Raw genomic sequence first — 27,206 nt, 5'->3', positions numbered from 1 at the left:
CGCCACTCCTGCAAACTCCTCCGCAGGCCGCGTTTCCGCCGAGATTCTGGCGAGTTTTGTGGAGGAAGGTCAATGGAGCCCGTGTGCGCACGGCAATATTTCCATGTCGCTTAGCGTTGACTGGTTTTCAGGGCACCCTCAGTTTTTCCATGAAATCTATAAATAAAGGGATCGTGGGGGTGGATTCTCAGGGGCATGAAAAAAGTTTACGGGTTTGACCATTTTTACTGACTCTATTCGGGGTGTTTTTTGACAACAAAAACTGAAAACATCATTTTTACGGGTTTGATTACTTTTAAGGGGTCTGCTAGAGAGATGCTCTTAGGGGCCCAAGATTTCATGTTGATAGAAAAGGTAAGGTAAAAGATGTAAACAATAATCATGAATAATACAAATGAATGCTAGCACAAAAAATATTTATGTAGTTAATACTTTTGGTATGATTTCCCTCTCCCCCATGAGCATGAGCCAGGCATTACTACAAAAATCGTATAGACGAGCCACCAAAAACCCACTCCTGTGACGGTTAGGACATCCAATAGTCAGCGACTTCCAACTAGCAGTGATTCACCGTGTAGTTCAGGAGAATAGTCCGGAAAGTGAAACGAAACATCCAACACAATTATGACACTTGCCATTTAAAATAAAAAACTGAAGGCATGGCCACATAGCATACAATTGTTTTTGATATTTGTGTTACTACTTAAATAAAAATCAAGGAACAAAAATGAGTCTAGATACACATGTTCAGTCTAGATTAGTGACACGTAGTCTGTTTCTGCCCATGCGAATGCAGGTTCACAATGATGTCCACATGGTTCTGATGGATCAGCCGAGGGCCGCCCTCAAAATGCCGAGGTGATTCATGCAAGGGAAACTCAAGGAGGTGGTTTCGTAAGAGGACCATCGACGACGCTCTATGCCGCGATCTAAACATCACTGACTCTGAAAAAGGAAAAAAAAACTTGCTAGGTTGCGTGCACGCGTTGCTATTGCGGCCTCAAGGAGTGTTTTTCTACAGCTCCTGTCTTCCTTTCATGTGCCCTCTTTTCCCCTTAACATTTCAGCTAGATATGTATAGCCATAATCTTCTATTCCTAAATAGCTACAACCCATTACATGTTTTTACTAGCCATGCAACCATGACAATAAGCAAGTCATGCATGCCAGACATAAAGTACTTTTTTTTGTATTACTCTAAGTATGCAAGGGTGTCACATCATCAATTCGTACATAATAGTCATAAGTTATTTGGCATTAGAGTTCGTCCTTCAAATTTTGTTGCAGCATGTACCAAAAACTCCAAATGCAGCTCGTATATGCGAGTTAGAAATCATAAAGGCGATTTTTTTGCAATGAGTCACTGCTCCTCGATTTCCTACTGTATCCCAAAATGAGTAGTAGCGATCTGTAAAGGTACAAGAACCTACGCCATATCTGTGACATGTTGGCCACGTACACGACCAGCGAGGCAATGCCGATAGTAATGGTTAGGGCAGCACATGAGCGTGCCAAGGAGTAGGCAACAATCACAGACAGCTCGATGCTTTTCCCAAACTGGTATACAGATGGTGGGTCGGCGTGTGTGACGATCTTGTCTACCTTGGTATGTTAGCTACGATAATCCGGTCATGGATGAGATAGATTGTTGGGAGCTTCCTGACACCTCACATACGTAGGATAGAGTAGTTTTTTTTGCGAGAAAGGATAGAGTAGTTGACATGAGGAAGAGATGTAACATGTTGTTTGGGCGAGGAGGAGACCTGTATGTGTGTGGAACACTTGACTAGTGGGCATCTAAAGAGCTAAGGATGTGTGCCATCTCTCTTATATAACGGGCGGTAAGGGAGGAAAGTGGCGGGACAAATATTTCAATAATAAAATTAGATAGATTGGATAATGTCGAACGTGTGTGTCAGCACAAACAATTTTGAGAATTAAATGCCCAAGATTTCATTGTTCGTAGAAAAGATACATTACAATATATGTAAATAATGTGTACTATGGGGGGCAGGTGGTTGGATAAATCTTTCATAAATAAACATAGATTGGGTAATGATGAATGGTGGCACATGAGCACAAACCATCTTAGGGGCCCAGGATTTCATGTTGATAGAAAAGATAAGGTAAAGTATGTAAACAATAATTGCGAGTAACATAAATGAATGCTAGTACTCCCCCGATCCATATATGGGTAGAGGGAGTGCACAAAATGTTTATGTAGTTAATACTTATGATATGGTTTCCTTCTCCCCTATGAACCAGACATACTACAAAAATCGTATAGACGAGCCGCCAAACCCCCTTCAGTGACAGGTAGGACAACATTCGGCGACTTCTGGTTGGTAGTGCTTCATCGTGTAGTTGAGGAGAATAGTCTGGAAAGTGAAAGGAAACATCCATCACAATTGTGATGCTTCCCACTTAAAGGAAAAAAAACCGGGAGGCATGGCCGCATAGCATATAATTCTTTTTGATATTTGTGTTACTACTTAATAGTAATCAACGATGAACAAAAATGAGTCTACATACACATGGTCGGTATAGATTACCGACAAGTAATCTGTTTCTGCCTGTGCAAATGCAGGTTCACAATGCTGGCCACATGGTTCCGTTGGATCAGCCGGAGGCCGCCTATGGATTGCTTAGGAGATTCACACAAGGGAAAAACAAGGAGGCGGTTCCGAAAGAGGAGCCATCGAAGACGTTCTACGCCGCGATGTGAGCAACACTACTCTGACAAGAAGAAAAACTCGCTAGGTTGCCTGCACCATTGGCATTGAGGTCTCAAGGAGGGTTTGTCTGCAGCTCCCTGTGTTTCCTTCCATGTGCCCTCCTTTTCCTCCTTACCATTTCAGCTGGATCTGTATAGCCCTAATAACAACAACGTTGGCCCTAAAATGTAACTGCACGACGGATGCTTATTGTTGATGATGGATGGCACCTTGGGGGGGCCGATGTTTGAGAGCCTTGCCTGTTTTTTTTTCAATCATGTCCATTTGTGTGTCTCTCTCTTTCTCGCTTTGATCTGGCAAAAGAATAATAAGGGGTTGGTACAATGTTATCCAAGCGAGATGAGAACACATGAAGTAATGGAACTGTTGTGACATGGAAAAAAGTAATTTTACATTGCATGAAGAAGGATTAATGTCACAAACATAGTGTCACAGGCCACGTGCTATGGTTGCTGCTCTGCTCCCCAAAAGGATTAATGTCATCTGCGCTTAGACCAAACCATACGTTCCTTGGGTCACCTGCAAACTCCTCCTAGTACTTTCTCTCGATTTTTCTCCACTGCGAACCGTCAGCGGGTACTCTCAACTTTCTGTCTTTCTTACGGTCTTCTGCGTGCCACCGCATCGCCTTCGCATGCTCTTTGTTTTGGAACAAACGTTTCAACCGTGGTATTATAGGAGCATACCACATCACCTTGGCAGGAATCTTCTTCCTGGGGCGCTCACCCTCGACATCACCAGGGTCATCGCGACTGATCTTATAATGCAATGCACCGCATACCGGGCAAGCATTCAAATCCTCGTACTCACCGCGGTAGAGGATGCAGTCATTAGGGCATGCATGTATCTTTTGCACCTCTAACCCTAGAGGGCAGACGGCCTTCTTTGCTTCATACGTACTCTCGGGCAATTCGTTGTCCATTGGAAGCATATTCTTTATCATTACCAGCAACTTTCCAAATCCCTTGTCAGATACACCATTCTCTGCCTTCCATTGCAGTAATACAAGTGTGGTGCCCAACTTTTTTTGTCAGCTTCGCAATTCGGGTACAACAATTTCTTGTGATCCTCTAACATGCGCTGCAACTTCGTCCTCTTCAGATCACTTGCGCAGTTTCTCTTTGCATCGTCAATGGCTGGACCTAGATCATCAGCGGGCTCATCTGATGCCTCTTCTTCAGCTTCTTTCTGCATTGCCGGCTCAGCTTCTTCCCCCATTGTTGTATCATCGTATTCAGGGAACCCATGGACAGGATAGTCGTCGTCGTCCTCTTCTTCTTCATTGTCTTCCATTATAACCCCTATTTCTCCGTGCTTGGTCCAAACATTATAGTGGGGCATGAAACCGGACTCAAATAGGTGAACGTGAATGGTTCTTGACGTAGAGTAACTGTGACCATTCTTACAGCCAGCACATGGACAAGGCATAAAACCATCCGCCCGCTTGTTTGCCTCAGCGGCAAGCAGAAAAGTATGCACGCCATTAATGAACTCGGGAGAGCATCTGTCATCATACATCCATTGTCGGCTCATCTTCATTACACAACACCGAATAGACCAAATTAATACAAGTTCATACATAAAGTTCATATACAACACTTAATTAAATGCAACATACAAATAACTCTCTAGCTAAAGTATTTAAATGCAACAACAAATGCTATGAAGATCGCAACTAAGGTAACAATTGATCCAACAGCATAATGATACCAAGCCACACTATCAATGGCTAGCCGTTAGAACTGGCACTATTGGACACATTAGTGCCGGCTCAAAATCAAACCGGCACTAATGTGTCTCATATTAGGTCCTTTTTCTACTAGTGTGCATGTTCATAATGCTAGCCACATGGTTCCGATGGATTAGCCGAAGGCCGCCTATGGATTGTTGAGGAGATTCACACAAGGGAAAAACAAGAGGAGCCATCGAAGACGTTCTACGCCGCGATGTGAGCAACACTACTCTGACAAGAAGAAAAACTCGCTAGGTTGCCATTGGCATTGAGGCCTCAAGGAGGGTTTGTCTGCAGCTCCCTGTTTTCCTTCCATGTGCCCTCCTTTTCCTCCTTACCATTTCAACAACGTATACCCCTAATAACAACAAAGTTGGCCCTGAAGTGTAACTGCATGACGGATGATTATTGGTGATGATGGATGGCACCATGGGGGGGCGATGTTTGAGAGCCTTGCCTGTTTTTTTTAATCATGTCCATTTGTGTGTGTCTCTCTTTCTCGCTTTGATCTGGCAAAAGAAATACTTTTGGATTTTAATTCATCTTGGAAAGGACCATCCTGTTTTATTTTCATTGCGCAATCTACTGCATGATCTGCAAGATTAATTACTGATGAATCAGTACACGATGAAGTCTTGGGCACGGCGACTGGGGAGCATCACTCCCTCAGCACGCGGTTAGCGCCGGTACACCCCAGGCGACGATTTTTAGCGCCTTCTGGGGAGCCAACGGCTGGAGATGCTCTAAGCAACCGCTGCCCTCGCTACCAGTACCATGTATTGTTGCTACTGCTCGCCGCCGCGCACATGGAAAGAGCAGCTTCCCTATGCGCACATGCTACAGGCTAAGCTCACACAAGGTGACACTCTCGTCTTTGTTGTGCTCTGTGCTTCTTTTTTTTCTGTTGAGACGGGCATGTTGTGCTATGTGCTATTGCCATTGGATCTGAGGAAACGGAACAGGAGGAGAGATATGGGAACGACAAAGAATGGCTATGATGCACCAGTGCCACAGTGAAAGAAGTGGATTCCCGGCTAGGATTATGCTTTTCCCAGTGTGCCAAACGTATCTAGGGTTCAAGTAGACCGGGTTCAGAGAGGTCAGGGTACAAACTTCAGGAATTTAGAGGTGAGGGTTCATTTGCGTCGGCCTCTACAACCTTAAGGTTCATTTCAGAGTTTACTCATGGTAAATTACACGCAAAGGCTCATCGGCCCCTTCTTCCAAACAAAATGCAAACCAGTGAATCAATGTTGTAGCCCCTTGCGGCGTTGTACTGGCTCTCTTGCCACCCCTTCTATGTTTCTGATACTTCTTTCCATGAGAAGAAAAAATGAATCGATGTTCAGAACTTCAAACAGAAGTGGTTCTCAAATTTGCCGACAACGGTTAATAAGGGGTTGGTACAATGTTATCCAAGCGAGATGAGAACACATGAAGTAATGAAACTGTTGTGACACGCAAAAAAAAATGTAAGTTTGTATTGCATGAATAGGGATGTAGACTGGTAAGAAAATAAAATTGAAGCCCCCGGTGAGGATCGAACTCACGACCTTTCCCTTACGAAGGGAACGCACTACCACTATGCTACGGAGGCTTTGGCGAGTGATGCAAATCTTGTCACTATATTAATAGTAATACTCTTAACACTGCGGGCCTCCATGACGCAAGTTAGAATACATAAAGGCGAATTTTTTTCTATGAGTTGTCAGCAATCAAAGTACCCTGTTCATGTGAGTGCTAGGTACTACCTAGAGGCTAGAGCAGATATTTTGTTTCTCTCTTCACTTCTCAACATGCAGATGGATTTAATTTAGTTTATAAAGTTTCACAAAACGACAGTCCATTATTTTGATCCACTCAAAATGAAATTCAAATGTTTGAATAAAAAAATGGTGCTGCTCAAGTGGTTCATGAACACGGAAACACCATAAACCATCAAGTGAGCAGCCTGCTAGCTACAGACATGTTCTCGCTTGGACGCCCATGCCACTCGCATCCTCTTGATCGGGCACCACAATGCTATATGCTATGTATGAAGATCAATCAACTCGTATCACAGGAATGAACACTGGCTGTGTGATATCTAGTACAAGGATAAGTAGCAATTGCAGAATATTTTTGTTCACATCCTACAAAGCTACACAATCCAAGGATTCCTACTCTATCCCTGAAACAAGTAGCAATCTCTGCAGCAACAGATTCATAAGCCATATGATCCATGACTGATCGACCGACCAAGTAGGCAGAACGAGCCGTGATGTCCAAAGTAACGTCCAGGGCAGTACATGAGCGCTCCAAGGACAAGCCAACAATCGCGGACTTGTCGACGAGTAATACTCCCTCCGTCCAGAAATATTTGTCATCAAAATGAATGAAAATGAATGTATCTACAACTAAAATGCATCTAGATACATCCATTTCAATGACAAGTATTTCCGGACGGAGGAAGTATCAGATTGTATACAGATGGCTGGTAGAGATTCCGGGTCGGGCGGCGCGAGTGGATGTCTCGCCGCTGATTCCGGATCTCGGGATCGCTGCGTGTCGCCAGCTTCGTTTGAATTCCCTCGTTGGCAGAGAGGGGCCGAACGACTGCCCTCGTGGGCTGAGGCTAGTTGGGCCGGGGTTAGCTGGGTATGAGGCCCAAGCTAACCCGGTGCCAAATCAGCTCGTGCTGGGTGCCGATAGGGGCCTGCAGGCGCCGGTTATAGTTGAGTCGGGATTTCCTATTTGGCGCTTGCAGCGACCCTACTTGGGCTCGGCCCATCTACCATTCCCCCACTCGCCTCCCCTGTTTTGAAACCCAAAAATGGAGAGCTGCGAAGCCAGGAATCAAACCACAGATCCCTCACTTGACCGCTAACTCTAGCAATCACAACGCCACAGACCTCACTCGTGAATACAAACCTCTTTTCCGTTTCTTTATACATACAGGAAATGCCCTTCATGTTCTCTGTGTGTTTTTCCCTTTTATTTTTCTGTTTCCTGTTTTTTCCTTTTTTTTCTTAAATGCATGACATGTTCATAAATAGACGATATTTTTTCTAATTCGTGAACTTTTTCTTTAAGATGATGAACTTTTTTCAATTTCAAAGAACTTTTTTCAAACTTGATTAACTTTTTTTTGAAATGAATGAACTTTTAACATTTTGATGAACTTATTTTAAAAATCAATGAACTTATTTTAAAATCCGATGAACTTTTTTCAAAATTTTGGATTTATTTGAAAATTCATGATTTTTTTCCAAATTGAATGAACATTTTTTAAAATTTGATACACTTTTATTAAAAAAAGGATGAACTTTTTCACATCGATGAACCTTTTTCAATTTGGATGAACTTTTTTCAAATCCGATGAACCTTTTTTCAAATCGATGAACTTTTTCAATTTATAGATGAACTTTTTTGAAAATCGATGAACTACTTTTGTATTCGTGAACTTTTTTTGAATACATGAACTTTTCAATTTGATGAACTTTTTCCTTTTGAAAACAAATTCTTAAAATTTCTGAATGTTCGCGAACATTTTTTGAAATAACTCCCGAACTTCGCTACAGCGCGGCTACTGGTTGCTCTTAACTATTTTCACGCTTTTTATTGCCAGTAGCTGCAGGCTAGTCAAGCGGTTAACCTAACGTGTAAAGAATGCAACTGTACAGAGTTCGAATCCTCATCTCAGCAGTTTTTTGGGGTTTTCTTTCCGCGGTAATATCATTCGCTGGCGCTGCTCGTTGTGGGCCGGCCCAATAACGTTGGCTCGCGGGCGCCAGGGAGCTTCGCTGGCGCCTGAAGCGCCGAGTAGGAGGTCCCCGTTGAGTCATCGTTTCGATCGTCGCCTCGTCCCACTTCCTCGCCTGCTAGGGTTCTGAGACGCCGTAGCCCAAACCTGCGATCGACAGGGAGTGGAAGGGCGCGTCGCATTGCTCCGCTGGGGCTGATGACGGGCCGCGGAGGTACTGCGCCGCCGGGAAAGACAGCTGGGGCTGGCCGCGTCCATGCCGCGCCGCCGCAGGGTGCCGGCGCTGGCCGTGGCTCCATGCCGCCTCCTGCTTCCGGGGTTGGGTATGGTCGTGGGATTCCTCCTCCGAACCTGTCTGCTGGCCGAGGGGTCATTGCGGGTGGTACGGCTTCGGGCCGTGGTGGAGGTTCCGGTCCTCGACCGCCGACCCCGGCTCCTGCGGGTTTCCGACCTCCCGCACCGGCAGCGGCTGGGATGACCACGGCCGGTCGTGGTGGAGGCACCGGTCCTCGACCACCGACGCCTGTTCCCTCGGATTTCCGGCCTCCAGCGCCGGTTGCGGCTAGGATGACCACGGCGGGCCGTGGCGGTGCGGTGGTGAGGCCGTCTGCCACTGGGCTCTCAACCGGGCAGCAGCCGAAGCCGGCCCCGCCGCCTCACGTCGTCGCGAAGCCCCAACAGAACAGGGTCGGGCCGGTGCGGACGCAGCCACCTCCGCCGCCTCAAGCTTCTGCCGCGCCCAAGGGGCAGTGGGGTGATGATGGTTTCGATGCGTATGGAGCTGGTAAGCACCATGGGTCCTCGTCCGCGGGCGGTGGACGGGGCTACGCTTGGCAGAGCGATGGCACGGAGGAGCGACCGTTCATGGGCCCCCCAGGAGGCTTTGTTGAGGGGGCATCTGGCCCGGGCTTCCGACAGCGGGGTGCTTTTCGCGGTCATCGTGGTGGCCGTGGGGGGCGAGGAGGCTGGTACCGTCCACGACAGTCACCGCCGCCTGTTGTTGAACAGATGGTGGTTGATGAGACCGTTGTGGAGCAGGAGCTTTCTGGGCAAGCTATGGAAGTGGTCTCCGCGCTTGCCTCTGCTGAGATTCCCGGAACGGAGTCCGGGGTGACGGCGTTAGTTGAGGCGACTGACAGGCCTGAGTCTGAGAGGGTGTCCAAGTGGGCGCGTAAGAAAGAAAACATGTTGTGCTATAGATGTGGTGCCAAGGGACATTTTATTGCTGAGTGTGTGGCTGAGCTGTTTGGCACTTGTGGTAAACTGGCACACGAGTCAGGGGACTGCCCGTTTTTGAGAGATCAGGCACCATCACTCATGATGTATGGAGTGTACTATGCTGAGCTTACTTTCTTTGAATGTCCAACGGAGATGGAGGTTCTTGATGAGACTTTGAATTTGACGACTGGGTTAGTCAAAATTGCCAGAGGAGAGGTCTCGGAGGCACAGATTGTTCAGAGGCTCAAAGAGTTAGCTCCTGGGGATTTCCAGTGGGAGCTTGTTAGTATCGAGGACAAACTGTTTCGGGTTGAGTTCCCGTCTGTTGACGATCTTCAGAGACTTCTGAGCTTTGGGATGTGCAAGGTGCCGGGTACTGATGGTGTGCTGGAGTTTCACGAGTGGAAGAGGATTGAGCCTATGGGCAAGCATCTGACTCAGGTTTGGTTGCGGTTCTCTGGGGCTCCATCCAAGCCGATGCAAGATGCCCGGGTCGTGGCAAGTTTGGGTATCATGGTGGGTAGACCATAGCGAGTGGATATGGACTTCACCAGAGCCCACGGGATTGCCCATCTTCTGGTCAGTGTGCTGAACATCGAGTATGTGCCTGAGCTGGTAAGGTGGGCATATCGAGGCCACATTTATAACTTAGTCATTGAGTTTGAGGACGAGAGTCTGTTTGTCGAGGTGGCCAACGGGATGGATATGGATATGCACGAGGGTGATGATGGTTCGGCTCTAAAGGAGGCACCAGCAGCTGACAGTGGGCGAGAGTTGTCCAATGCGTCGACTGCTGACTCTCAGGCATCTGCGGATGGTATGGCACTACCTTCTACGGTGCCTAAGACTAAATTTCGGGTCTTTCGAGCCGGCATCTGCACCTCCGAGACTTTGGAGTGATCGGGTGGAGTCTAATGAGGTGTTCGAGCACACGTTACCGGTTTTGGAGTCTGAGGAGTCTTTGGATCCTCTTTTTGGGGCGTCACCGATCTCAGTCAGGGCTGAGGCGGAGGAGGCCGGTCTCGCTGGCAGGGGTCCGGAGATGGTGATTTCAAATTCCTCCACTGCGGTCGTGGTACCTCAGCTTCAGCAGGCGATGCTTTCTATTGATGGGGGCGTGGGGCAGGAGGCCTTGCCGCTCTCACCGGAGCTTGCGGAGGACGAGTTCCAGACGGTGCAGCTTGATTCTTCGGGAGGGAGGCCGAGGCTGCTAGTCACGGCTCCTTCTTCCCCTTTTGCCGGGCCGGCTATGCTGGCGCTAGCGTCGCTTTCCGGAGAGGGTTCGGGGCAGGTGGCCTCGGGGCTCTCTTCTCCGGGGGCGCCTAGGGAGGCCTGCTTGCCTTCGACGCCGGCGACGCTGTCTGGCCGAGGGGCCGGGGTGGATGGGGAGCTCGGGCGGGAGGCCCTGGTCCCACCTTCCCCCGGTTTAGTGCGTTCGAGTGCAGCTACTCGGGAGGAGGTGATTGCGTTCGGTGGTATTCCGGATCCGGTCTCTGAGGGGCGACGGTTGAGTAGCCGTCTCCAGGACCATCCGGAAGTGGACGACATCCAGCAACGGTGCGCTATGAGGGCGGCCATGCTTCGTGACTTGGAGATCACTACTGGTATGTCGGTCAATACCTCTAATTCTATTTTGCATTTTTCCAATGATGAGATTATCAATAATGCGAATCAACTAGGTATTTCACTAGGTAGCGATGATAGTGAAATCTCAACCTCGGTTAATGATATGCTGGATCTAGAGGCCGAACGGGCGATTGAGATGATTCGTAACTTAGTTGCGGTCAAACCCATGAATGATTCTGATATTGACGCTTTAGGGGTCAGAGCGCTCGATAATCCTTGTGCGGATCTGGCTCAACCGTCTCCTGAGCTTGAGGAGGATGATGAGCGAGAGGACAAAGTGGAAATGCGTACCTCTGCGACTGGTTGTGAGGACCAACTGGAGGGTTTAAACGCTCCTAAACGCAAATGGAAGCAGAAGATCTACCCAGTTTCCGCAGTGCGTCGGAGCGCTCGGATTCGAACTGCTAAAAAATTCCATGATGAGATATGAAAGGAATATTTTGGAATAGCAGAGGTCTGAAAGACTTGGCTAAAAGAAGGTTTCTTGCTGAGGCTTCTATTGAGCATAAGTTAAACTTTATCACTTTATCGGAAACGGGTAGAGCCAACTTCTCGCCACATTTTCTAAATACTCTTTCGGGGGGTATTGATTTCAATTGGCATTGTCTACCTCCCCAAGGAAGATCGGGTGGGATTTTACTCGGAGTTAGATGTGATTCGTTAGAAGTCCGAAGCGTGGTCATGGGAGATTTCGCTGTTAAGTTTAGGGTGCGGTCGAAGGCAGATGGGTTTAACTGGGCTTTGGTGGCGGTATATGGTGCCGCACAGCCCGAGCTCAAACCGGATTTTCTGGCTGATCTCGTTAGGATTTGTGGTTCTGAACAACTACCTATCCTGGTGGGGGGCGATTTTAATATCATCAGAAGGAGTGATGAGAAGAATAATGCCAATTTTGACAGTCGATGGTCCTTCATGTTTAACACAATCATTGGAAGCCTAGATCTGCGTGAGATAGAGCTTTCGGGCCGAAAGTTTACCTGGGCTAACGCCTTGTCAAATCCGACGTTTGAAAAGATGGATCGAGTCCTGGCTAGCGTCGATTGGGAGCAGAAATTCCCATATGTTATAGTCCAGGCGCTTACTCGTGGTATTTCTGATCACACACCTTTACTCCTTGACTCTGGGGAGGCAACCCACTTGGGAAATAAAAATGTTTTTTCTTTCGAGCTTGCTTGGTTTGAGAGAGAAGGTTTCTTGGATCTCGTAGCCAGAGAATGGGCTAAGGATGCAGGAGGTCGGTCTGCGCTCGAGCGCTGGCAGAATAAAATTAGGCACTTGAGAAGCTTCCTACATGGGTGGGCTAAGCATCTCAGTGGGATTTATAAGGTTGAAAAGGAACAGCTCCTTACGCTTATTCAGTCCCTTGATGTAAAGGCCGAAACCATGATACTGCCTGCCTCGGAGCTTCATGCCAAGCTTGATGCGGAAATGAGGCTGAAAGAGCTCCTTCGCGAGGAAGAACTAAAGTGGGCGCTTCGGGCTAAGGTCAGTAGAGTCGTCCAGGGGGGCGCGAACACACAATTTTTTCACTTGATCGCCAATGGTAAGTATAGAAAGAAGAGGATCTTTCAGCTTGAGCAGGACGAGGGAACGATTCTTGGTCAGGAAAACTTAAAACACTATATCACTGAGTATTACAAGCAGCTATTTGGGCCTCCAGAGAACAACTGTGTGTCGCTGGATGAGTCCAGGATTGAGGATGTGCCTCAACTGACAACTGTAGAGAATGATATTTTAGTTGCTCCTTTTTCTGAGAAAGAGGTGTTTGATGCCATTTCCCAGATGAAGAATAATAAGGCTCCTGGCCAGGATGGTTTCCCGGCAGAGTTCTATAAGAAGTGTTGGCATATCATTAAAGGAGATCTCTTGCCGTTGTTCAATGATTTATTCTCTAGCCAGCTTCATCTTTTTCAGCTGAATTTTGGAACGATAACCTTACTTCCCAAGAAGACAGAGGCAGTGCGGATTGAGCAATTCCGGCCTATCTGTCTTCTCAATGTTAGTTTCAAAATTTTTACCAAGGTTGGGACGAATAGGCTCACACAGATTGCGCATACTGTGGTGCAGCCTACTCAGTCTGCTTTCATGCCGGACAGGAACATTCTTGAAGGGGTTGTGGTCCTGCATGAAATGCTCCATGAGATTCACACGAAAAAACTTGATGGTGTTGTTTTCAAGGTGGATTTCGAGAAAGCGTACGACAAAGTCAAATGGCATTTCCTTCAACAGGCACTACGCATGAAGGGTTTTGATGAAGCTTGGAGACGACAAGTTGAATCCTTCACGCAAAAAAGGAGTGTTGGAATTAAAGTGAATGAGGATATAGGTCATTATTTCCAGACACACAAGGACCTAAGACAAGGTGATCCAATGTCTTCTATTCTGTTCAACATTGTCGTTGACATGTTGGCAATCCTGATAGGTAGGGCAAAGGAAGCCGGCCAAGTAGGAGGCCTGGTGCCTCATCTAGTTGATGGTGGTGTGTCCATACTACAGTATGCCGATGATACAATCATCTTTATGGAGCATGACTTGGCAAAAGCGAGAAATATGAAGCTGGTGTTATGCCTTTTCGAGAAATTGACCGGTCTGAAGATTAGCTTCCATAAAAGCGAGTTGTTCTGTTTTGGGAGAGCCAAAGAGGAACAAGATGCATATAAGCAACTGTTTGGTTGCGAATTGGGAGTACTTCCGTTCACTTACCTAGGTATCCCCATTCATCATCGTAAGTTGACAAACAGCGAATGGAAGTGTATCGAGGATCGGTTTGAGAAGAAACTGAGCTGCTGGAAGGGCAAACTCATGTCGTATGGAGGCCGATTGATTCTCATTAATTCGGTGCTCATGAGTCTGCCTGTGTTCCTTTTGTCCTTTTTTGAAGTACCAGTTGGAGTCAGGAAAAGGCTGGACTTCTATCGCTCCCGTTTCTTCTGGCAAAGTGGTGAACTTAAGAGAAAGTACCGTTTAGCCAAATGGGACGTCATCTGCCGACCGAAAGACCAAGGGGGTCTTGGTGTTGAGAATCTTGAAGTCAAGAACAGATGCCTTCTCAGTAATTGGCTATATAAGTTAGCAGCTGAGACTGAAGCTACTTGGGCGCAGGTTCTGCGTAACAAGTATTTGCACTAAAAGACTTTGTCGCAGGTGACAGTTAGGTCGACTGATTCGCTATTCTGGAAAGGGCTCATGAGAGTCAAAGCTACTTTCTTTAATAGAACAAAGTTCATTGTGGGTGATGGCAATAGCACTCGTTTCTGGGAGGATACTTGGCTGGGGGAAGCGCTGTTGGCGCTTCAGTATCCGTCGCTATATCGTATTGTGCAGCGACGCGATGCTCTGGTTGCAACGAGTTTGCAGTCCACTCCCCTTAATATTCAGTTTAGGAGGGTGCTTGTTGGAGATCGGTGGGAAACTTGGCTTCATCTGCTGAGTAGACTGATGGAGGTTCAGCTTACTCATCAGCCCGATCAGTTGTGTTGGAAGCTTACTAGTTCTGGGGAATTCACAGTCAAGTCGATGTACATTGATGTCATCAATTCTAGTGTTATTCCTAGTTCCAAATATGTTTGAAAAGTTAAGGTTCCTCTGAAAATCAAAGTATTTATGTGGTTTGTACATAAACAAGTAATCTTAACGAAAGATAATTTGGTTAAGCGCAACTGGACAGGCTCTACTAGGTGTAGTTTATGTGATCGGGATGAAACTATCAAGCACCTCTTCTTTGATTGCCCGTTGGCGAGGGTATTGTGGCGCTCGGTGCAAATTGCTTTTAACATTACTCCTCCGAATTCGGTCAGGTCGTTATTTGGAACGTGGCTTGTTGGGATAGAATCCGAAACAGCGAGACAAATTCGTGTAGGAGCGTGTGCGTTGTTATGGGCAATTTGGAACTGCAGAAATGATTTGGCTTTTAACAGAACAATAACTATTCATTTTTTTACAGGTTTTATTCCGGGCTATTGCACTAATCCGTATGTGGTCCTTACTCACTCCGACGGAGGCCAGGGAGCGTTTGGTTACTGGATCTCTCCGGTGGGAGATGGTAGCGCGGGATATCTTCAACCGGTTTGGATGGCGGTCATGTAATAGGATAGGCGATTAGTGTACCTATCTATCTTGCGCCATCCGGTTGTGGCTTTTGGGCCCTTTTTTGATTTCGTTGCTCTTTGTGAGCCAGCTTTTCATTTTGTTGCAGACTGCTAGATTTTGTTGAACTACTTTATTTATTTATAAAGGTGGTCGTATGCATTGTTCTGATGCAGAGGCCGGGGAATCCCCTCTTTTTGAAAAAAATACAGATAGCTGGTGAGCGTGCCTGCCGGACCTGTCTAGCTCGGCATGTTAGCTACGGGAATCTGGTCTTGGATGAGGTAGATCCTTGGGAACTTCCTGACATCTCCCATGCTTAGGATACAGAAATTGGTAAGCCGAGGAAATGTAGCATGCTGTATGGACGAGGAGGAGACTTGTACTTGAGCGGAACATTGACTCCTGGCACGAGAAGAGGAAGTATATATGGTACTCCCTCCGTAAACTAATATAAAAGCGTTTAGATCACTACTTTAGTTATCTAAATGCTCTTATATTAGTTTACAGAGGGAGTATCTACAGAACGAAGGATGTGTATCATCTCTCTTATATAATAGTGCAAGGGAGGCAGGTGGCGGGACAAATCTTTCATTAATAAAGATAGATAAATTGGATAATGTCAAATGTGTACGTCAGCACAACCATCTTATTGAGAATTAAATGCCCAAGATTTCCATGTTGATGGAAAAGATACACCAGAATATATGTAAACAGTGTGTAGTATGGGAGGCAGGTGATCGGATGAAACTTTCGTTAATAAATCATAAATAAAGATATATTGAGTAAACATGAATGGTGGTAGGTAAAGGGTAGGACATCCATCAGTCAGCGACTTCTGATAAGTAGTAAGTCACCGTGTATTTGAGGAGAATAGTTTGAAAAGTGAAAGGAAACATCCAACAATTGTGATGCATAGCCACATAGTATGCATTATAGATTATACAATCCTTTTTGCTATCAATTTGTGTTAGAACTTTACAAAGGAATGAATTTGCAATGATTGTGTTTGCATATAGCAACTTCTAAAGTTCTCATGATCATGGAAAATTACAGTTCACAGTAACAAAGAAGGAGAAAACCATTTCCTAACCATATACAAGGAGACAAAAACATCACAAAACTGCAAGCATCACCTTATTACCTTAATCAACCAATTGATTAACAGAATATGCTGTGTAAGGGGCCTTACAAAGGCAATGTATTAACATAAACCATCATCAATATTTATGTAGAAATCAAAGTAATAGTTATCATTATTACAATAATCCGCCCATAGCTGACAAATCACACACCGCAACACATAAATGAAAGAATATGTGTAAGCAACGTGAACATGTATATTGCCCTTATTTATTTCTCTATGTTTCTCAAAGCTTGTAATCTATCTGAATACACGAGCTAGGACAGATGTATGTGTCCAAACAGAATATGAAAACAAAAAACTGAAAGATGCTGCAAAATAAAATATGTAATTAAAATTAAGCAAATGGTATTTTTTTCTTTTGTAGTAAATTGGTACATGCACACATGTAAAGCAAGCTCTCACATAGAAGGTGGGAGTGGAAGGCTGGATACATTCGTCAAGGACGAGGACATACATTCATCAAAGATGAGGGTAGTCACGACTAGGCCTAGAGGGGATGTTAGTGTGCAGAAGCAACACCCACAAGAGGGTGATTAGGTCGCCGTTGCGCCATAGGACCTCAATGTGACTCTTCACATTGTGTGATGGCGTGAGGTAAAGTATATTTCTGACTAAAACTCTGTTGGGATCTCCCACACCACCTCTTGGCCTTTGGTGCACTATTCTTGGCTCCGTCCTCGGGATTATCTCCACATTCTAGCCTCCTCCACCAGATGATTTCCAAGTTCTGATCCTTGTCAAAGGTGTTTTGCAAAGTACCCGAACAACGACACAATAACGTTCTTGGAGTTATGACAGTAGGACATAACCTCAAGTTATCAAATGGACATAGGGAGACGATATTACCTACATTTGGGGCCATCCTGCTTGTCTAGAATTATACATATCGGTGAGTACAATATGGGGGTCCGGCGACTCACTAAGGCGATGGAATATTTGATAGCCAATCTCGGCGGTGGTCTAAGATCGGATCTAATCAAGGCCTAAACTATGGCTCCGCTTCCATCGTCTTGGTCGTCGAAGTAGAAGTTGCACCCTCCCGGTCCTGGCACGTGTATTTATACCCGGTCTTGGGTGGATTTTGTTGGGTTTCGTAGTAATTTCAAAAAAATTCCTACGCACACGCAAGATCATGTGATTCATAGCAACGAGGGGGAGAGTATTGTCTACGTACCCAACGCAGACCGACTGCGGAAGCGATGACACGACGTAGAGGAAGTAGTCGTACGTCTTCACGATCCAACCGATCAAGCACCGAAACTACGGCACCTCCGAGTTCGAGCACACGTTCAGCTCGATGACGATCCCCGGACTCCGATCCAGCAAAGTGTCGGGGAAGAGTTCCGTCAGCACGACGGCGTGGTGACGATCTTGATGTACTACAGCAGCAGGGCTTCGCCTAAACTCCGCTACAGTATTATCGAGGTATATGGTGGCAGGGGGCACCGCACACGGCTAAGGAACAGATCACGTGGATCAACTTGTGTGTCTAGAGGGTGCCCCCTGCCCCTGTATATAAAGGATGGAGGAGGAGGAGGCCGGCCAAGGCAAAGGTGCGGCCAGGATAGGGAGTCCTACTAGGACTCCAAGTCCTAGTAGGAGTCCACCAAGAGGGGAGGAAGGGAGAAGGAATAGGAGGAGAAGGAGAGGTGGCCGGCCCCCTTTTCCCTAGTCCAATTCGGACCAAAGGGGAGGGGGGGCGCAGCAGCCTTTTTCCTCTTCCCACTAAAGCCCATCAAGGCCCATTACTTCTCCCGTAACTACCCGGTACTCCGAAAAATACCCGAATCATTCGGAACCTTTCCGATGTCCGAATATAGTCGTCCAATATATCGATCTTTACGTCTCGACCATTTCGAGACTCCTCGTCATGTCCCCGATCTCATCCGGGACTCCGAACTCCTTCGGTACATCAAAACTCATAAACTCATAATATAACTGTCATCGAAACCTTAAGCGTGCGGACCCTACGGGTTCGAGAACAATGTAGACATGACCGAGACACGTCTCCGGTCAATAACCAATAGCGGGACCTGGATGCCCATATTGGCTCCTACATATTCTACGAAGATCTTTATCGGTCAGACCGCATAACAACATACGTTGTTCCCTTTGTCATCGGTATGTTACTTGCCCGAGATTCGATCGTCGGTATCCAATACCTAGTTCAATCTCGTTACCGGCAAGTCTCTTTACTCGTTCCGTAATACATCATCTCACAACTAACATATTAGTTGTAATGCTTGCAAGGCTTATGTGATGTGTATTACCGAGAGGGCCCAGAGATACCTCTCCGACAATCGGAGTGACAAATCCTAATCTCGAAATACGCCAACCCAACATCTACCTTTGGAGACACCTGTAATGCTCCTTTATAATCACCCAGTTACGTTGTGACGTTTGGTAGCACCCAAAGTGTTCCTCCGGCAAACGGGAGTTGCATAATCTCATAGTCATAGGAACATGTATAAGTCATGAAGAAAGCAATAGCAACATACTAAACGATCGTGTGCTAAGCTAATGGAATGGGTCATGTCAATCAGATCATTCAACTAATGATGTGACCTCGTTAATCAAATAACAACTCATTGTTCATGGTTAGGAAACATAACCATCTTTGATTAACGAGCTAGTCAAGTAGAGGCATACTAGTGACACTCTGTTTGTCTATGTATTCACACATGTATTATGTTTCCGGTTAATACAATTATAGCATGAATAATAAACATTTATCATGAAATAAGGAAATAAATAATAACTTTATTATTGCCTCTAGGGCATATTTCCTTCAGTCTCCCACTTGCACTAGAGTCAATAATCTAGTTCACATCGCCATGTGATTTAATAGCAATAGTTCACATCACCATGTGATTAACACCCATAGTTCACATCGATATGTGATCAACACCCAAAGAGTTTACTAGAGTCAGTAATCTAGTTCACATCGCTATGTGATTAACACCCAAAGAGTACTAAGGTGCGATCATGTTTTGCTTGTGAGATAATTTTAGTCAACGGGTCTGTCACATACAGATCTGTAAGTATTTTGCGAATTTCTATGTCAACAATGCTCTGCACGGAGCTACTCTAGCTAATTGCTCCCACTTTCAATATGTATCCAGATTGAGACTTAGAATCATCTGGATCAGTGTCAAAAACTTGCATCGACGTAACCCTTTACGACGAACCTTTTTGTCACGTCCATAATCGAGAAACATATCCTTATTCCACTAAGGATAATTTTGACCGCTGTCCAGTGATCTACTCCTAGATCACTATTGTACTCCCTTGCCAAACTCAGTGGTAGGGCATACAATAGATCTGGTATACAGCATGGCATATTTTATAGAACCTATGACTGAGGCATAGGGAATGACTTTCATTCTCTTTCTATCTTCTGTCGTGGTCGGGCTTTGAGTCTTACTCAACTTCACACCTTGTAACACAGGCAAGAAACCTTTTCTTTGACTGTTCCATTTTGAACTACTTCAAAATCTTGTCAAGGTATGTACTCATTGAAAAAACTTATCAAGTGTCTTGATCTATCTCTATAGATCTTGATACTCAATATGTAAGCAGCTTCACCGAGGTCTTTCTTTGAAAAACTCCTTTCAAACACTCCTTTATGCTTTGCAGAATAATTCTACATTATTTCCGATCAACAATATGTCATTCACATATACTTATCAGAAATGTTGTAGTGCTCCCACTCACTTTCTTGTAAATACAGGCTTCACCGCAAGTCTGTATAAAACTATATGCTTTGATCAACTTATCAAAGTGTATATTCCAATTCCGAGATTCTTGCACCAGTCCATAGATGGATCGCTGGAGCTTGCATATTTAGTTAACACCTTTAGGATTGACAAAACCTTCTAGTTGCATCGTATACAACTCTTCTTTAGTAAATCCATTAAGGAATGCAGTTTTGTTTATCCATTTGCCAGATTTCATAAAATGCGGCAATTGCTAACATGATTCGGACAGACTTAAGCATAGATACGAGTGAGAAAATCTCATCGTAGTCAACACCTTGAACTTGTCAAAAACCTTTTGCGACAATTCTAGCTTTGTAGATAGTAACACTACTATCAGCGTCCGTCTCCCTCTTGAAGATCCATTTATTCTCAATTGCTTGCCGATCATCGGGCAAGTCAACCAAAGTCCATACTTTGTTCTCATACATGGATCCCATCTCAGATTTCATGGCTTCAAGCCACTTTGCGGAATCTGGGCTCACCATCGCTTCTTCATAGTTCGTAGGTTCATCATGATCTAGTAGCATGACTTCCAGAAAAGGATTATCGTACCACTCTGGAGCGGATCTTACTCTGGTTGATCTACGAGGTTCAGTAGTATCTTGTTCTGAAGTTTCATGATCATCATCATTAGCTTCCTCACTAACTGGTGTAGGTGTCACAGAAACAATTTTCTGTGATGTACTACTTTCCAATAAGGGAGCAGGTACAGTTACCTCGTCAAGTTCTACTTTCCTCCCACTCACTTCTTTCGAGAGAAACTCCTTCTCCAGAAAGTTTCCGAATTTAGCAACAAAAGTCTTGCCTTCGGATCTGTGATAGAAGGTGTATCCAATAGTTTCCTTTGGATATCCTATGAAGACGCACTTCTCCGATTTGAGTTTGAGCTTATCAGGATGAAACTTTTTCATATAAGCATCGCAACCCCAAATTTAAGAAACGACAGCTTAGGTTTCTTGCCAAACCATAGTTCACACGGTGTCGTCTCAACGGATTTAGATGGTGCCCTATTTAACGTGAATGCAGCTGTCTCTAATGCATAACTCCAAAATGATAGTGGTAGATCGGTAAGAGACATCATAGATCGCACCATATCTAATAAAGTACGGTTATGACGTTCGGACACACCATTATGCTGTGGTGTTCCATGTGGCATGAGTTTGTGAAACTATTCCACATTGTTTTAATTGAAGACCAAACTCGTAACTCAAATATTTTACCTCTGCGATCATATCGTAGAAACTTTTATTTTCTTGTCACGATGATTTTCCACTTCACTCTGAAATTCTTTGAACTGTTCAAATGTTTCAGACTTATGTTTCATCAAGTAGATATCCCCATATCTGCTCAAATCATCTGTGAAGGTCAGAAAATAATGATACCTGCTGCAAGCCTTAATATTCACCGGACCACATACATCAGTATGTATGATCTCCAATAAATCTGTTGCTTACTTCATTGTTCCGGAGAACGGCGTTTTAGTCATCTTGCCCAAAAGGCATGGTTCGCAAGCATCAAGTGATTCATAATCAAGTGATTCCAAAATCCCATCAGCATGGAGTTTCTTCATGCGCTTTACACCAATATGACCTAAACGGCAGTGCTACAAATAAGTTGCACTATCATTATTAACTTTGCATCTTTTGGTTTCAAAATTATGATTATGTGTATCACCACGATCGAGATCCAACGAACTATTTTCATTGGGTGTGTAACCATATAAGGTTTTATTCATGTAAACAGAACAACAATTTATTCTCTTACTTAAATGAATAACCGTATTACAATAAACATGATCAAATCATATTCATGCTCAACGCAAACACCAAATAACACTTATTCAGGTTCAACACTAATCCCGAAAGTATAGGGAGTGTGCGATGATGATCATATCAATCTTGGAACCACTTCCAACACACATCGTCACTTCACCCTTAACTAGTCTCTGTTTATTCTGCAACTCCCGTTTCGAGTTACTAATCTTAGCAACTGAACTAGTATCAAATACTGAGGGGTTGCTATAAACACTAGTAAAGTACACATCAATAACATGTATATCAAATATACTTATGTTCACTTTGCCATCCTTATTATCTGCCAATCACTTGGGGTAGTTCCGCTTCCAGTGACCAGTCCCTTTGCAGTAGAAACACTTAGTCTCAGGCTTAGGACCAGACTTGGGCTTCTTCACTTGAGCAGCAACTTGCTTGCTGTTCTTCTTGAAGTTCCCCTTCTTCCCTCTGCCCTTTTCTTGAAACTAGTGGTCTTGTCTACCATCAACACTTGATGTTTTTCTCGATTTCTACCTTCGTCAATTTCCGCATTACGAAGAGCTTGGGAATCGTTTCCGTTATCCCTTGCATATCATAGTTCATCACGAAGTTCTACTAACTTGGTGATGGTGACTAGAGAATTCTGTCAATCACTATCTTATCTGGAAGATTAACTCCCACTTGATTCAAGCGATTGTAGTACCCAGACAATCTGAGCACATGCTCACTAGTTGAGCGATTCTCCTCCATCTTTTAGCTATAGAACTTGTTGGAGACTTCATATCTCTCAACTCGGGTATTTGCTTGAAATATTAGCTTCAACTCCTGGAACATCTCATATGGTCCATGACGTTCAAAACGTCTTTGAAGTCCCGATTCTAAGCCGTTAAGCATGGTGCACTTAAACTATCAAGTAGTCATCATATTGAGCTAGCCAAACGTTCATAACGTCTGCATCTGCTCCTGCAATAGGTCCGTCACCTAGCGGTGCATCAAGGACATAATTCTTCTGTGCAGCAATGAGGATAAACCTCAGATCACGGATCCAATCCGCATCTTTGCTACTAACATCTTTCAACACAATTTTCTCTAGGAACATATCAGAATAAACATATGAAAGCAACAACGCGAGCTATTGATCTACAACATAGATATGCTAATACTACCAGGACTAAGTTCATGATAAATTAAAGTTCAATTAATCATATTACTTAAGAACTCCCACTTAGATAGACATCCCTCTAATCCTCTAAGTGATCACGTGATCCAAATCAACTAAACCATGTCCGATCATCACGTGAGATGGAGCAGTTTCATTGGTGAACATCACTATGTTGATCATATCTACTATATGATTCACGCTCGACCTTTCGGTCTCCGTGTTCCGAGGCCATATCTGTATATGCTTGGCTCGTCAAGTATAACCTGAGTATTCCGCGTGTGCAACTGTTTTGCACCCGTTGTATTTGAACGTAGAGCCTATCACACCCGATCATCACGTGGTGTCTCAGCACGAAGAACTTTCGCAACGGTGCATACTCAGGGAGAACACTTCTTGATAATTTAGTGAGAGATCATCTTATAATGCTACCGTCAATCAAAGCAAGATAAGATGCATAAAAAGATAAACATCACATGCAATCAATATAAGTGATATGATATGGCCATCATCATCTTGTGCTTGTGATCTCCATCTCCGAAGCACCGTCATGATCACCATCGTCACCGGCGCGACACCTTGATCTCCATCGTAGCATCGTTGTCGTCTCGCCAATCTTATGCTTCCACGACTATCACTACCATTTAGTAATAAAGTAAAGCATTACATCGCGATTGCATTGCATACAATAAAGCGACAACCATATGGCTCCTGCCAGTTGCCGATAACTTGGTTACAAAACATGATCATCTCATACAATAAAATTCAGCATCATGCCTTGACCATATCACATCACAACATGCCCTGCAAAAACAAGTTAGACGTCCTCTACTTTGTTGTTGCATGTTTTACGTGGCTGCTACGGGCTTAAGTAAGAACCAATCTCACCTACGCATCAAAACCACAACGATAGTTTGTCAAATAGACTCCGTTTTAACCTTCGCCAGGACCGGGCGTAGCCACACTCGGTTCAACTAAAGTTGGAGAGACAGTCGCCCGCAAGCCATCTATGTGCAAAGCACGTCGAGGGAACCGGTCTCGCGTAAGCGTACACGTAAGGTTGGTCCGGGTCGTCTCGTCCAACAATACCGCCGAACCAAAGTATGACATGCTGGTAGGCAGTATGACTTGTATCGTCCACAACTCACTTGTGTTCTACTCGTGCATATAACATCAACATAAATAACCTAGGCTCGGATGCCACTGTTGGGGAACGTAGTAATTTCAAAAATTTCCTACGCACACGCAAGATCATGTGATGCATAGCAACGAGGGGGAGAGTATTGTCTACGTACCCAACGCAGACCGACTGCGGAAGCGATGACACGACGTAGAGGAAGTAGTCGTACGTCTTCACGATCCAACCGATCAAGCACGAAAATACGGCCCCTCCGAGGTCGAGCACACGGTCAGCTCGATGACGGACCCCGGACTCCGATCCAGCAAAGCGTCAGGGAAGAGTTCCGTCAGCACGACGGCGTGGTGACGATCTTGATGTACTACAGCAGCAGGGCTTCGCCTAAACTCCGCTACTGTATTATCGAGGTATATGGTGGCAGGGGGCACCGCACACGGCTAAGGAACAGATCACGTGGATCAACTTGTGTGTCTAGAGGTGCCCCCTGCCTCCGTATATAAAGGATGGAGGAGGAGGAGGCCGGCCAAGGCAAAGGTGCGGCCAGGATAGGGAGTCCTACTAGGACTCCAAGTCCTAGTAGGAGTCCACCAAGAGGGGAGGAAGGGAGAAGGAATAGGAGGAGAAGGAGAGGTGGCCGGCCCTCCTTTCCCTAGTCCAATTCGGACCAAAGGGGAGGGGGGGCGCAGCAGCCTTTTTCCTCTTCCTACTAAAGCCCATCAAGGCCCATTACTTCTCCCGTAATTACCCGATACTCCGAAAAATACCCGAATCATTCGGAACCTTTCCGATGTCCGAATATAGTCGTCCAATATATCGATCTTTACGTCTCGACCATTTCGAGACTCCTCGTCATGTCCCCGATCTCATCCGGGACTCCGAACTCCTTCGGTACATCAAAACTCATAAACTCATAATATAACTGTCATCGTAACCTTAAGCGTGCGGACCCTACGGGTTCGAGAACAATGTAGACATGACCGAGACATGTCTCCGGTCAATAACCAATAGCGGGACCTGGATGCCCATATTGGCTCCTACATATTCTACGAAGATCTTTATCGGTCAGACCGCATAACAACATACGTTGTTCCCTTTGTCATCGGTATGTTACTTACCCGAGATTCGATCGTCGGTATCCAATACCTAGTTCAATCTCGTTACCGGCAAGTCTCTTTACTCGTTCCGTAATACATCATCTCACAACTAACATATTAGTTGTAATGCTTGCAAGGCTTATGTGATGTGTATTACCGAGAGGGCCCAGAGATACCTCTCCGACAATCGGAGTGACAAATCCTAATCTCGAAATACGCCAACCCAACATCTACCTTTGGAGACACCTGTAATGCTCCTTTATAATCACCCAGTTACGTTGTGACGTTTAGTAGCACCCAAAGTGTTCCTCCGGCAAACAGGAGTTGCATAATCTCATAGTCATAGGAACATGTATAAGTCATGAGGAAAGCAATAGCAACATACTAAATGATCGTGTGCTAAGCTAATGGAATGGGTCATGTCAATCAGATCATTCAACTAATGATGTGACCTCGTTAATCAAATAACAACTCATTGTTCATGGTTAGGAAACATAACCATCTTTGATTAACGAGCTAGTCAAGTAGAGGCATACTAGTGACACTCTGTTTGTCTATGTATTCACACATGTATTATGTTTCCGGTTAATACAATTATAGCATGAATAATAAACATTTATCATGAAATAAGGAAATAAATAATAACTTTATTATTGCCTCTAGGGCATATTTCCTTCAGGTTTCGACACCTTCCTTTTTCTGATCTCCTGGTTGCGAACGCCTTAATCCTTTCTCTTAACCTTCTCTCTCTCTCTCTCTCTCTCTCTCCATTGGATTCTTTTTTTGTAACCCCAAAACAAAGGAGGGAGGGAGCTTGCTATAGATCCTCTCCTTAGCACACACATGACCCTCTTTAATGGTAGGAACAAGGTCCTAAGAGACTTTGATTGTGGCCTGGTGAAAGTGCATTCTTCCCCAATGGTATTCTGGTGTTGATGACAATGGGCTTAGTGAGGACTAATATGGTTTATCAAGTTTATCTTAGTACGTTCGTTGTTCGGTGGTTAGGGAGATGGATGGCACCCTAATTTGAAAAGGAAAATGTGTTAGTTTTGTGAAGACTCGAAGGCTTTTCAGTTTCATTTGAGTCGTAGAAAAGTCGCACTATTAAGAGGGGTATCTCCAGGGATCTATGATGGTGGGATATACGATGGAACTCATCTTGGTACATTCCTATAGACATCCCCGCCACCAAGATAGCCATATTCTAAATATTTTCTATTTCCACCATATATCCTCTTTGGAAGATATATGTGTCACTTCATTTTATCCACATTAGGCTTCTTTACACTGTTTGAAAGCTTTGTGGCCAACTTCAGGGAGCTTCGGAATCCGTTGCCACCTCGGCGTAGGCTTCATCTGACTAAGAGAGCCTCTGATATCAGCTGAAAATCACCCAGCAAGTAGCTTTGGCATCCGGAGACCTCGGAACCGACCCCGAAATCCGGTGTCACCTCCAGCCTGTGTTCTAACTTGACATCAGTGATTGGTACCAGCCGGAGTGTGCTCGGGAACTGACCTCAGAATCTGGACACGTCGGAAATTCACTTCAAACTTTCGTATTGTACTTTTGGGAGGTGTTCTGGGCACTCCAACTAGTAGAGTTTGAGTGGCATATGCGCCACCGCGGCGGCTGCAGGAGCATGTGTGCAACTGTCGTCCGAGAGAGAAAAAATAAAATGGGAGACAATGAGCAACAATGAAACTTGTATTACGTTTGCGTGGGCATCGGTTCGAGAGAGAAAACCGCCGCAACGGTTGCAGGGAGCAACAATTTTTCCTTTGAGAAAAGACACCCCGGGGGCATATTACATTTGATTAATAAGGGAAACAAAAGCTAGTACAATGGACAAACAACTAAATGTAGAACAACTAGTAAAAAAAAGGTAAAACTACACTAGAAATCATACTAGCCTTTTTGTTTCTTCGATTGTACGTCGCCCGCCGAAGATTGGAAATTACACAGAACGAACAGTAAAAGAAAAAGACACCTACAAAC

At 45.0% G+C, this 27,206-nt stretch overlaps 1 non-coding gene across 1 annotated transcript; it reads right to left on the bottom strand.

Moving 5' to 3' along the window:
* Positions 1 to 5,992: 5,992 nt before the first annotated feature.
* TRNAT-CGU (transfer RNA threonine (anticodon CGU)) lies at positions 5,993 to 6,064 on the bottom strand. Its single transcript has one exon. It is a non-coding gene; the product is annotated as a tRNA-Thr (tRNA).
* Positions 6,065 to 27,206: the final 21,142 nt, after the last annotated feature.

Source organism: Triticum aestivum, chromosome 6B, assembly GCF_018294505.1.
Source record: "Triticum aestivum cultivar Chinese Spring chromosome 6B, IWGSC CS RefSeq v2.1, whole genome shotgun sequence".
NCBI classification, from domain to species: domain Eukaryota; kingdom Viridiplantae; phylum Streptophyta; class Magnoliopsida; order Poales; family Poaceae; genus Triticum; species Triticum aestivum.
This window is presented reverse-complemented; position numbering and strand designations above follow the sequence as displayed.